The sequence below is a fragment of the Pseudorca crassidens genome, chromosome 20, assembly GCF_039906515.1.
Source record: "Pseudorca crassidens isolate mPseCra1 chromosome 20, mPseCra1.hap1, whole genome shotgun sequence".
NCBI classification, from domain to species: Eukaryota; Metazoa; Chordata; class Mammalia; order Artiodactyla; family Delphinidae; genus Pseudorca; species Pseudorca crassidens.
In genome coordinates this window covers 58,061,095-58,073,468 of record NC_090315.1, presented here as the reverse complement: position 1 = coordinate 58,073,468, position 12,374 = coordinate 58,061,095, and the positions used below count along the sequence as shown (strand labels likewise).

The 12,374-nt window shown below is 48.0% G+C and overlaps 2 long non-coding RNA genes across 6 annotated transcripts; one reads left to right on the top strand and one right to left on the bottom strand.

The window, feature by feature from the left end:
* Nucleotides 1-7,768: 7,768 nt before the first annotated feature.
* LOC137215166 (uncharacterized) lies at nt 7,769-9,681 on the bottom strand. 4 transcript variants are annotated; one of them, XR_010939179.1, is made up of 3 exons: nt 9,387-9,663; nt 8,347-8,498; nt 7,769-8,264 (listed from the first exon to the last, which is right to left on the bottom strand). It is a non-coding gene; the product is annotated as an uncharacterized lncRNA (long non-coding RNA). The 4 variants fall into 4 exon arrangements; XR_010939181.1 differs by having other exon boundaries at nt 7,769-8,238; XR_010939180.1 differs by having other exon boundaries at nt 7,769-8,178; nt 9,387-9,659.
* On the top strand, nt 8,760-12,030 carry LOC137215167 (uncharacterized). 2 transcript variants are annotated; one of them, XR_010939183.1, is made up of 3 exons: nt 8,760-9,012; nt 10,205-10,259; nt 11,951-12,030. It is a non-coding gene; the product is annotated as an uncharacterized lncRNA (long non-coding RNA). The 2 variants fall into 2 exon arrangements; XR_010939182.1 differs by having other exon boundaries at nt 10,201-10,259; nt 11,951-12,024.
* The last annotated feature ends 344 nt before the right edge of the window (nt 12,031-12,374 follow it).

The following is a 12,374-nucleotide window of genomic DNA, read 5'->3' as shown; positions in this document are numbered from 1 at the left end:
GGTTTCTAATATTGGGGCCATGCAGTATCTTCATGGTGCCGTGGAAAGTTCAAACAAGATGCAAGCAGTTTTGTCTCACTATATAGCACATCATTTGTCATCAGCATTACGTAAAACAGGCTTTCAGTCCCCCAGTTGTGTCCAATGTCAAGTGTGGACCGGCTCAACATTTAGACACAAAACAGCCCGTGATCTCAATCACCCGGACATTTGGGGGGGGGGGCGCGCTTCTAGAGTTCAACACATTAATCCTTGTTTCTTCAAAAGGGGTAGCCGCTTGGCGTCCGTGCTCCAGGCGAGGCCGCGAGGGGTTAGGAGTGGAGTGGACCGACTTGGGGCAGGGGTCTCGCCGGTCAGGGTGGGAGTCAGGGGAGGACTCGCATCCTCACGCCCTGAGCAAGCACTTCACCCGCCCGCGTCCCAGGTGCCGCGCGGGTAAAACGGGTAGCGGTTTGCAGGGGGCGCGCGCTGAACCCGGCTCTTGCTCCGGACACCAAAAGGCCCCAGGAGGAGAGCGCTGGAGTAGAAGCTTTCAGGGGCCGTTTCGCCATGGCTGTCCTCTGCAGGACCGAGCCCGGCCCGGGCCAGTGCAGGTTCCATGAGCTCCTGCCCTAAATCCCTACGCATCCCTCGCCGGCCCATTCTAACAGTCCTTTACCCGGACTCCGACCCGGTCCCGCCCCAGGGCCGCAAACTTCGCGAGACCTTCGTCTGTCCTCCCGGCCCGGCCCCGCGGCCCCCGGCGTCCGGAGCGCGCACGCAGGGCACGCACGGCCGCCGGGGCCGGCGCTCCAGGCCGTCGGTTTCTCCGCCCGGATCGCGCAGTATCGCGAGCGTTGGGAGTAAACACCCCGCATGGAGATCCGAGGCGTGTTCGCCGCGGAGGCGCCGTTATCCCGGGCCGGGCGGACCCGAGCTTGAGGCCGCCGCGGGTACGTCAGGCGGCCCGCTCCCCGGAGCCGCCGCCTCTCCGGACCCGCGCGGCCGCCCGCGCTCTCCGGCGTGCTCGAGGCCCCGAGGGCGGGGGTCTGCGCTGGCGGGGGCGGCGGGCGGCGGCGGGGCCTCGTTGCGACCCGGGAACCGCTGGCCGCCGACTGGGTGGTGCGGGGGCGACGGTGCGGGGAGCGGGGAGGACGGGCGGCTTGACGCGCCGGTGCACTGCATGCCTGCCCGTGGGAGCCTCGCGGTCCCCTCCACTCGCCTCAGACCGGCCCGGCTCCCGGCTGGTGTCCCCGCCTGGCCCTCTCTGCGTGTTGACACTCTTCGGTAGCTTGTTCCATTTCACCGTTTTCTTTATCTGAAATACACTTTAACGGAGTCAAACCATATGCCTGGCCCTGGCCCTCCGCCTCCGAACAGACCGCAGTTTTCGGGTCTGTTCCCAGAGGGAGCTGGTATCAGATCTTAAGGGACCTCGGTTCTCTTCCCCGTCTCGGTCTGTACGCATTGCTCCACTGATTTTTCAAACATGCGGGGTAAGAAGCTCGTCGGCAAGTTGGGTTCGGGAGGCTCTGGTTGACTCTCAGAACAAGAATGCCTTTCAGACCTGTAGAATCTTAAAATCTTGCCTTGCCCTGTCCTGAATGTGCTGCGTGAGACGGTTATACACCGTCTACATTTGTTCATTAAGATGTTTACCCCTTGTTTGGGTTAGAGCCCCTGAGACTTATGGCCTGTTTGCCTATGCAGATTAAGTTAAATATTTACAGTTACTTTAGATTCTGAAGGACACTTCCAAGTGTCCTTTGCGAGTGGCTTAAGATTTGAGTTGAACTGGAGAATTTCGTTTCCTATGGCCCTTTAGTCTCGATTGTGCTGGTAAGTAGCGCTCTCACTTCGAGGTCTCAGTTTGCCTGAGTATAAAAATGAGGGGTTTGGAGAACAGTGACTCTTCCCAACCTTTAATCTGCAGCACCCATTTTATTTATATATTTTTTTAACGTGAGAGCTTTGTTAAGGTAAAGTTACATACCATAAAATTCAACTGCTTTAAGTGTACTTATTCAGTATTTGTTGGTAGTTGTTGTTTTAGTAAATTTGCAGAGTTCTGCAACCACCATAACCCAGTTTAAGGTGACATCCCCCAAAGATGGCTGGTGCCCATCTGCAGTCACTGCCTATTTCTTACGCCAGCTCCAGGCAACCACTAATCTATTTCCTGTCTCCTGAGATTTGTCTTTTCTGAATATTTCGTGTATTCAGGTGAGATCGTATGTGGCCATCGTGTCTGGCTTCGTTTGTTTCGCGTACTCTTTTCAGAGTTCATGTACATTGTACCCTGTATCAGTAAGTCATTCCTTTTTTTTAAACTGAAGTAGAGTTGATTTACAATGTTGTATTAGTTTCAGGTGCACAGCAGAGTGATTCATTTATACATATATATATTCTTTTTCAGATTCTTTTCCATTACAGGTGATTCCAAGATATTGAATATAGTTCCCTGTGCTATACAATGGGTCCTTGTTTATCTATTTTATATATAGTAGAGTGTATCTGATAATCCTAAACTCCTAGTTTATGCCTTCCCCCAATACTTCATTCCTTCTTATGGCCCAGGAATATCCCAGTGTATGGATATAACACATTTTGTTTATCCATTCATGCAGGACACTTTTTTGGGGGTGAGGGTGGGGCTGTGTGGCATGTGGGATCTTAGTTCCCGACCAGGGATCTTACCCGAGCCCCGTGCAGTGGAAGCGCGGAGTCTTAACCACTGGACGGCCAGGGCAGTCCCCTGGACACTTTTCTCAAATAAAATGTTACGTTTCCATGTATGATGCAGATGGCCAGAGCCCTTTTTGTTAGAGGTGGCAGCAGGGGTGGCGGGTGGGACTCTTGCCCATAAGCTGTCTCAATGGTGCTCCCCAAGTATCCTTTATATCCCTTATATTATAAGGCTTATAGTTATAATTGATTATAAGGCTTATAATCAACAGTTGGTTGCGTCTATAAATAAAGAAATTCTGGTTCGGTTCTTGCAGAGCCTTAGAAGCACCTAGGGTCCTATGGGATCAAGCAGGCTGTCTTCTGAAGAGTCAGGAGGTTTTAGCGTTCCCTTCCCATCCACGTGTTGTTTGATCGCATTTTCTGTCGGTCTGGTGGTAGATAGTTCTTGCCCCGCCTGCTGCCTCTTTCATTTGTGTGGCAGCCACAGTAAGTGCCACAGATAGTGAGAGGCCGCAGGCCTGGGCAGACTACACATGGCTCCTAGCGTAGCGCTGTAAGTGGAGCTGGGGTGGGCGTGTGTTTGCATCTGCCCCCTGACACCAGGGGAGAGTTAAGGTACTGGTTATATTTTGGAACAACCTGGCAACTCCAGCCCTCGGTGACTTGAAATATTAAGAATGGGAGGCTGGACCTTGGTTTCTCAGTGTTTGGCCTGAGTCAGGTTAGGGAGACTGATTTCCTCCTCCCTGTGGCCTAATCGGTTTTGACACGCTGAGAAATCTGTTAACTTGGTTTATTAATATTGAGAATGTCTTTTTGCTTAAGAAAATGAGTTTCAAGTAAAATGAGGAAAGTACTAGCCTTCTACGGGGCTGGCCAGTACTGGATGGCTGAAGGGTCAAGAGAAAAAGGAGACAGGAGCCACATCTGAGAAAGAATAGGCAATAAAAGCAGTGTGGACCATGATGGTCCTTCACTTGGGCACTCTTGACTCTTGGGACTGAATTGCTTGTGTTTTTCCCCCCTACGAAACCTACTAATGGACAGAATGTGCCAGAATGAATGGTTCAGTCAGGCTTAAGAATACACCTTTGTTTTGGCATGGTCTGGCATCTCTTAAATGTTAGCCTGCTAAACAATGGTAATACAGTCAAGTATGCAGTTAGTTACAAAAGTGGTATTTTTACTGTCAAATTTTAATTGAACTGAGTGGTATTCTTCCATAGCCTAAACAGTTCAATTTTCTCTGGATCTATTTCAGTAAAGGGTCATTAAAAAGCAAGGCACATCTTCATAATTAGACGACTATCATCAGGTGATATAAGTCATTTCCTCTCATCTGAATTGTGTTCTTTAATTATTTGCAAAGAAATCCTTTTGGATGTACTTGAGCTATACGGGGCATCATAATCCTAGTGATACCCTTTTATAATGCAAAGTAGAAGATTCTCAGAGCTGTAAGGAATGTTAGCTGTCACTTGCCCAAGTAATACATCTCCTCTACCTTGTCTCCCTTTTATACATATCTCATTAAATATTATTCCTGGCATTGTATTTTTTGAGCTGTTTATTTTACATTTAGCATTTAATGTCAAATATTTTTTGATTGTACCTTTATTGGAGGCATAATTATACTTATTTATGGAAAATCCATAATTTTGTAAATACCATCTTTTAGGGTGTACCTTTGTATGCAAAGATAACCAGGTCTTCTACGTTAAGAATTTATAGAAATTAAATCCAGTAAACACTTAGTGGATCCAGTAACAGCCCTAACCAGGCCCTATGAGTAAGTGATATTACAGATGATAAACTCGTTCAGAATGTACTAGCTAAAAGCATAACCTTAAGCTAGAAGGTAGACACAGATTTTTGAAAACAATTCCTAGGAAATAGATCCCTTTTAAGCGCTGCTATATGTACAAATAAAATTACATTTTTAACATACTTTGACTTTGTGCCGCTGTCTTACCAGAAAATTTGTTTTTCTATAAAATTTATTTTAAAAGATTTATTAAAGTATTTAAATAATATGTTTTATCTAATTTAAAAGTGTAACATGTGCTCTTTGTGAAAAGGTATGAATAGAATTAAGAACATAACTACCTGTAATCATAGTATCGGAAGGTAATAGAATCATTGGTACCATTTTGGTGCATAGTTTTTCGTGTTCTTTTTTCCTTGTGCACATAGATACATATTTAAAAATCAAGATTTGGATCACACTGTACATGAACTGTTTTCCTTAATATTTCATTAACATTTCCCCCATATTCTTCGGGAAATATATTAGTTTCCTATGGCTGCTGTGTCAAATTTCTATAAACTTGGTGGCCTAAAACAACACAGATTTATTCTCTGGCAGTTCTGGGGGTCGGTAGTCTGAAGTCAGTCTCACGGGGCTGAAGTCCAGGTGTCAGCTTCATTCTTTCTGGAAGTTCCAGGGGAGAATGTGTTTCCTTCCCTTTTCCAGCATCCAGAGGCACCTGCATTCTTTAGCTCCTGACCTCCTCCTGTATCACTTCAGCCTCATGTTTCCGTCATCAGTTCCCTGCCTCCCTCTTATAAAGACTCTTGTAATTACATTGGACCCACCTGGATCGTCCAGGACACTAGACGTCCTTAGTTTAGTTACACCTGCAAAGTCCCTTTGGCCATATAAAGTAACATTTATAGGTTCTGGGGATGAGAATGTGGACATCTTTTGGGGACCATTATTCAGCCTTCCAAAGGACCATAGTTTGAAATTGCTGCATTGCATTCCATAGTATGGGTGCACTAATTATTTAGCTAGTCCCCTATTGCATTTAGGTGGTCTGTAATTTTTCCCAGTTAAAATCCTTGGACATAAATTATTGTATGCTTTCAGGTTTATACTTCTATGGATTTTAGGAAAGCAGGGTAACCTACCTCGTAAGAGTGTGGCCTCTGGAGCCAGACCACCCAAGTTCCCAGCCCAGCTTCCCCACTTACTGGCGGGGTGACTCCAGGGAAGGTGCTGAGCCACCGTGGGCCTCAGTTTTCTCATCTGAAAATGGGGGGATGGGTAGGAACAGGTTGTCGTGGGATTAAGTGAGTTAATACATGCACGCTACTAGGATAACACCTGCCACATGATAAATGCTCAGTAAGTGTTAGTTGTTGTTATTACTGAAGTTATTAGACTAAAAGTTTTTTACGTCCATATATTGGCAAATTACTCTAAAAGGTCATAAGAGTTTTTTACATTCACTAGCAACCTATGAGAGTACTCATTTTATTGGGTTGAATTCTTAAACATGATTTTATTTTATACTCAATTTTTGTCTCAATTTTTGTCAAAATGTTACTTGATTTTTATCATGTAGATTATAGAGGCAGTGGGGTTAATCTTAGCAGCTGTTTACTATCTCAGTTCCTTAATTCCTTAGAATGAGAAATACTTTTAATTTCTCTTTGACTGGCTCAGTCCATCTCTTGGTGTGTTCAGATATCATTCTGTGTGACAGGTGATGGGTGTAAACCTATTTGATAAGGTCCATGGTCTGGTTGTGCACACATGGGTCTGTGCAGAGTGAGTCTCACAGAAGAGGCTTAAAGTTGCCCCCACCCGTCCACCACATTTTATTTTTATAAATTATTTTATTTATTTATGGCTGCGTTGGGTCTTCGTTGCTGCCCGCGGGTTTTCTCTAGTTGCGGCGAGCGGGGGCTACTCTTCGTTGCGGTGCGCAGGCTTCTCTCATTGCGGTGGCCTCTCTTGTTGCGGAGCATGGGCTCTAGGCGCACGGGATTCAGTAGTTGTGTCACATGGGCTCAGTACTTGTGGCTCGCGGGCTCTAGAGTGCAGGCTCAGTAGTTGTGGCGCACGGGCTTAGTTGCTCCGCGGCATGTGGGATCTTCCTGGACCAGGGCTCGAACCCGTGTCCCCTGCATTGGCAGGCGGATTGTTAACCACTGCACTTCCAGGGAAGTCCTCCACCACATTTTCAAATTCATACTCCCACCCTCCTGAGGGCAGCGCTAGCAACTGAGACTAAATGTAGGACCTTTTTTTTGCATATTTTGGAAACCATTCAACCTGCCAGAAAGGGTCCAAGAACAATAGAAGCCCTTTTTTCCCTCTGAACAATTTGAAAGTAAGTTGCCCACCTGATGTCCATTACCCCTGGATACTTCAGTGGGCATTTCCTGCAAGCAAGGACCTTTTTATGCAGTCACGGCACAGCCTTCAAAATCCAGCAGTTAGTCTTGATACGCCACTGCTAGCTGATCACAGGTTGGCCCCATTCAGGTTTTGCCAGTTGTTCATTCCGGTAATGTACTTACAGTAAAGGGATCCAGTTCAGAGTCTTGAGTTGCAGTTAGCGGTCATGTCTCTTGAGTCGCCTTCAATCTCAGCCATTCCTTGACTTTCATTACCTCAGTACTTATGGAAATTCTATGCGAGTTGTTTTGAAAAATGTCCCTCGATTGGGGTCCTGATGTTTCCTTAGGATCTGATTCAGGTTGTGCTTCTTTGGCAGGAGCCCCTCAGGTGACGCCAGGCTCTTCCAGTGCGTCTGCCCGGTGGACCTGGGTCCATTTGTCCCATCGCTGGTTAACCTGATGAAGCGTCTCCATTGTAGGGTTACCCTATTTCCTTTCGTAAATCAGGATTTTGCTGGGAGCCATTCTGAGCCCATGTGAATAACTTATTCCTCTTCACAGTTTAAGTTTATTTTACGTATATATGCTACAGTGGACTCATGCTTTCCTGTTGTATTCAGTGGGTCAGGATCTGTTACATTCATTATTTGCTTCGATGCTCAGATTGTCCTGTGCTGGCCTCTGTGTCCCTTTGACACGTCCCCACCATTCTTTGAGCTTCTCCTTACTTTCTGGCGCAAGAAGATGTTCCAGACGCATCTCTGTTCACCCTGCCCAGCCTGGAACTAGCTCTCTCTCCAAGGAGCCTGGTTTCTTTTAGTGGAGAATAGTTATTTAGAAAACCAGCTCTGGCTTCCCTCCTGTTGGGATGTCACTGCCTCTGTGTCCTTTCAGCAGACAGAGCTAGGAAATACATGTGTGTGTGTTTGTGTGAGTGTATTTTTCTACATGTCTGTATATTGAAAAGCTTGAGTTCACACCACTACTTCCAGTTTTATTGTGATCCTGCATGGTTCATTCCAGTTTTTCCCCTTTCATATTTGAGACTTCCTTCCCTGTCAGTGAGAAATCTGCCTCCCATTATCCACAAAATATTTATCTGATCAAATCAGTGTCCCTTCGTCACTGCCGGCGCCTCACGCAGGCTCTGATACCCCTCGCCAGGGGCCTCTCCCCTCAGCCTCCGTCACTCCGCGCCAGGCCGCTGCAGCTCTCCCACCGCTGCCTCCTCCTTATCCTCGGCCGATTATTTTTACAGAAAGTGTTTTCTTTTCCTGTTGTGTCTGTGCTCCTCTTCTCTGTGCTCACCTTACGCTTGTTGCTGCGTACGTGTTGGCCACTAGATGGTGAGCCCGTCTTGGGGACACACTCTCCAGGGCTGAACTGTGGAGTGAGAGCGGAACGCAGCCCTTGTGCACGCGGTCGCGGGGTGCCTTCAGAGCGCTGCGGAGGAGTCGGGGGAGCCGTATCTTTAAAACAAACAGGCCAAGGGCGCAGAGGTCGGTAGGCGGTGGCGGGTCTTCCCTCCCCAGCGCCCACGCCGTCACTCACCCGCCTCTAGGTCCCCCGTGGCATTTTTCTTTTCCTCAGTGCAAATTTATGTTTTGAAGCTCTCTCTTTCTGGGACTGGGAAACGTAGAAACCTCCATATCTGTTGTCACCCTTGAAAAAGAGTGTCTTCCTAGAACCAGATTTTAGTTCACCTTTAAAGAACAGAAGCAGGTCAGCCAGGTCCAGATAGGGAGTGTCTCCTTGTTCCCGTCCTTCCCAGCCTTCTCCTTCCTCCCCCTCCATGGGGATTGTCCTCATGAGGGTGTCTGCTTTCCAGCCCCTGTGGTTTGGAGACTCCTCTAGTGTGGCCCTCTGGTGAGAGGTTCAGTGACCTTTCAATTACTAAACCAGTGACTGCTGTTCATTATGGAAATGTTTCCCCTAATTTGGGGCAGCACTCAGGTCCTGCCCGTGTTTCCTGAGCCGGCTTTTCCTGCAGCCTTCGCCATCCCGTTTGGGGCAGACGCCCTGGGCGTTGGGCCGGAGGCCTTGGTGCTGTCCCTGCCTCCTCACGGGCGCGCCCCACATCTGGTCGTCAGCGGAGCCTTTCGGCTCTGCCTTCGCCACCCCTGCCCCTCCCTGGCCCAAGCCACCCTCTTCACAGGGGCCTTCCAGGGGTTCCCCGCTTCCGCCTGTGTCCGCTCCACACGGAGCTCCAGCCGGCCGGTGAGGCTCCTTTGCTCTGCTCATGCTTTCCCTGCCCGTTCAGCGCTAGGGCACGGGCCTCTCATCTCCCCTCCGAGGTCCCCTTCCCTCGCCCCTGGCCTCTGCTCTTCCTGGCACACACCAGGCGTGCCCTTGCTCGGGCTCCTGCCCTTGTCTCCCCAGCGCCCGCGGCACCCTTCCCCAGGGGGCTTGGTGAGCGCTCCGCTTCCATCGGGTCTTCACTCAGAAGTCCCCTTCCAGAAGCTTCTGCAGCACTCTGTCTCAGCTTCACCCCTCCACCTGACTTGTCACATCCCCCTTCTTTCTTTTTTCTGCTTTCAAAATACAGCATTTATCACCAGCTAAATGCCACGTCTTCTCATCGTGCGTGATACCTGTCTCCCTCTGAAAGGGCCGCTCCACGAGGCAGAGATTTCGGTTGTCTTGTGCTCACTGCTCTGCGGGGCGGCCGGAGCAGTGCCTGGCTCTGGGGCTCCGGGGAAATGGGTCGGAGGAGGGAACTGAGCCGCTCGCCCCCCACCCCCCGCCCCGCCGCGGGGTTCTCGTTCTGCAGGGCGCTCCGCTGGCGCTCTGAGCGGCTGTTTCCGCCTGTCGCTGGCCCTGCTGTTCAGACCCGTGCCTGCCTCAGCGCCCGCCCTGTCACCCTCTCCAGCCTGGCACCGCTCACTGGCTGCTCCTGCGCGCACCCTGCGTTTCCTCGCCGGGACGTAGCTCTGCTCAGGATGCCCCGCTTCTCTTCCGTATTTCCACGCTTCCAGCCCTGCGGGGGTAGAGTCGGCCAGAGCCAGCTGCCAGCCCCCTCTCCCGAAGGCTCCTCCTTCCGTCCCCCGTCCCCGCGCGGGCCCTGTGCCTCTCCTTTGCTGTCGTCCTTTCCTGCGCTTGGCTTGGCCGTTGGCGTTTGTGCTTGGCCTCCTTGCAGGCTCCCACCTGGAGGCCTGCGTCCCTCACCTACTAACAACACGTGTTTCCTCTGTAACCCCTGGCAGTGTCTGAAACTTGGTTAGCACTTCATAAATTTGTACGATGTAGTGAGTAAATTAAGGTAGACTGTCTTACGATCGTGCAGTGTCCTGTTTTCCAAAGACCTAAAAAGTTTCCTGTTTCTGTTTGGAAGAGAACTGATTACTTTAGTCATTTTAAAATTTCAGAATCCCTGACCTTTTCTTTCCGTTTCTCTTTCTTTTCAAGTCAGGCTCCTGCCCTCAGCTGTGAGAGAACATCAGCCATCTCTCCCCCACAGGCTGATTGTAAGTTCACTGTCTTTACCTGTGTGTGAATTATTTTGGAACAGGTTTAATTGAAGTTGATGTAACTCAACTTGTTAGGTCTAATATTTGCTCACTAGTATGGCTCACTAATATTTGCGTTATATCCAGTCCAAATGTGTCATAGATTCTTTTTTTTTAAAGCTATCTATTTTACATTTGGTAGTGTAAAGATGTGTCATAGATTCTTTAGCATTCTGTTTTTATTTTATTTTTTTTAATTGCCTTAATTGAGACCCATTTAAATCTTTTCACTGTAAGTTCATTTCCTATGAACATAAGAGCTCTTATCACCAGTGATTAGCTTTCTCTACTTTGACCCGTAATACTATAATTAAGTCAGCTGTATACTTCAGATAGTTGTATTCTGTGATACTGCTGCAGGTATCAAGTATGAACAAGGACTTGGGCCTCACTCCCAAGCGGCTTTGCTGTAAAATAGGTCGGAGTGACTGTTGGTGTCCCCTGTTGCTTTTCTTCCATCTTTCTGTTCTGGTCTTTGTTTTCAGTTTCTTTGTTTATATGACTGGCATTCTCATTGTTCTTCATGTTGCTATGGAAATAAGTTTTAATATTTCATTTCTATCTGATTAACTCTGTTCCACCAACCTTGGTCTCCAGTTGCAGAGATAGGCCTGCTTTTCAGGTTCGTTTGTTATTATAACAATGAATGTCCTAATTTTTGAACTTCAAAGATTGTTTAGATACTCTTAACCCCTTACTTTTCTTTTCCTTTAATAAATTTATTTATTTGTTTATTTTTTGGCTGCGTTGGCTTTTTGTTGCTGCACGCGGGCTTTCTCTAGTTGCGGTGAGCGGGGCTACTCTTCGTTGTGGTGTCTGGGCTTCTCATTGCAGTGGCTTCTCTTGTTGCGGAGCGTGGGCTCTAGGCATGTGGGCTGCAGTAGTTGTGGCTCACGGGCTCTAGAGCGCAGGCTCAGTAGTTGTGGCTCACGGGCTCTAGAGCACAGGCTCAGTAGTTGTGGCGCACGGGCTTAGTTGCTTCGCGGCATGTGGGACCTTCCCGGACCAGGGCTCGAACCCGTGGCCCCTGCATTGGCAGGCGGATTCTTAACCACTGCGCCACCAGGGAAGCCCAAACCCTTACTTTTCTTTATCAGTGCTTTCCTGTTTATAGAAGCACACATGAATAGTTCCAGAAACCACAGACTCCTTGTTGCTCTCAGGTACCAGTTTCTGCCGGAAGAATAGGTTTAACACCCTGACATCCCTCTCTTGAAAGGGGGCTAACTCCTTGTCCTGCGTGTTTTCTTTTTAGAAACAAGTAGGAATGGAAGGCCCGTCTGTCTCATTGGTCTGTCTTCCCCCTGCTGGATTATTTATGTTTCTGGTGTGAGCTGTGCAACGGATTTTTCTGGGCGTGCTGCAGCCTGTGGTGTCGTTTTATCACTGCTCTGTTCTTCATTGTGAAGAATTATGATTTTCCTTACCATTCAGATACTTTGAAAGGTATTCGTGCTCACGTGCAGTTTAATACTCAGCAGTTTTCTTTGGCAACAGCTTTTACCTCACGAACTGTCCTCTCATGTCACTCCCAGTAAAGAGGTAATTTGATTTTATAACATATTCAGCAGGTTGAAAATCTTTTAAGTTGAGGCTTCAGGTAAAATACACTTAGTGACAATAAAAACTCTTCTGTGCTCTCTTCATAGAATTGGCAGAAAGTATTTCAAAATCTGAAGAGGCATAGTTTGAGTAATTTTAGACCATTTATGTCGTCTCTTAAAGAAGGTGGTAAGTACATGACTTGCATGGAAATTAGTTTGCTCTCAGGTGTTAATTTTAAAGCAGAAAGTAAGGGTGTATACCAAGCTTTTGCCTGAAAAATTGGTAAAATTTATCGGGAATTAAAGTGCTGACTGGGGAAGTGCCCTGGAAATGAAGAGCTGCAAATGATGGGAAAATACAGCATCTGAAATAGAGGCGTAGTAAGGACCATAGGCAGAGGGTCATGGTTCCTCCTCCTCCGTGGTGCTGGGTGCTCAGGGCCAGTGTGCTTAATATTCCTGGGGTTATTTGTCATCCTTATTTTTCTCATTTATTTTATCCTATTTTATTTTTGAAGCTGTCTTAAAA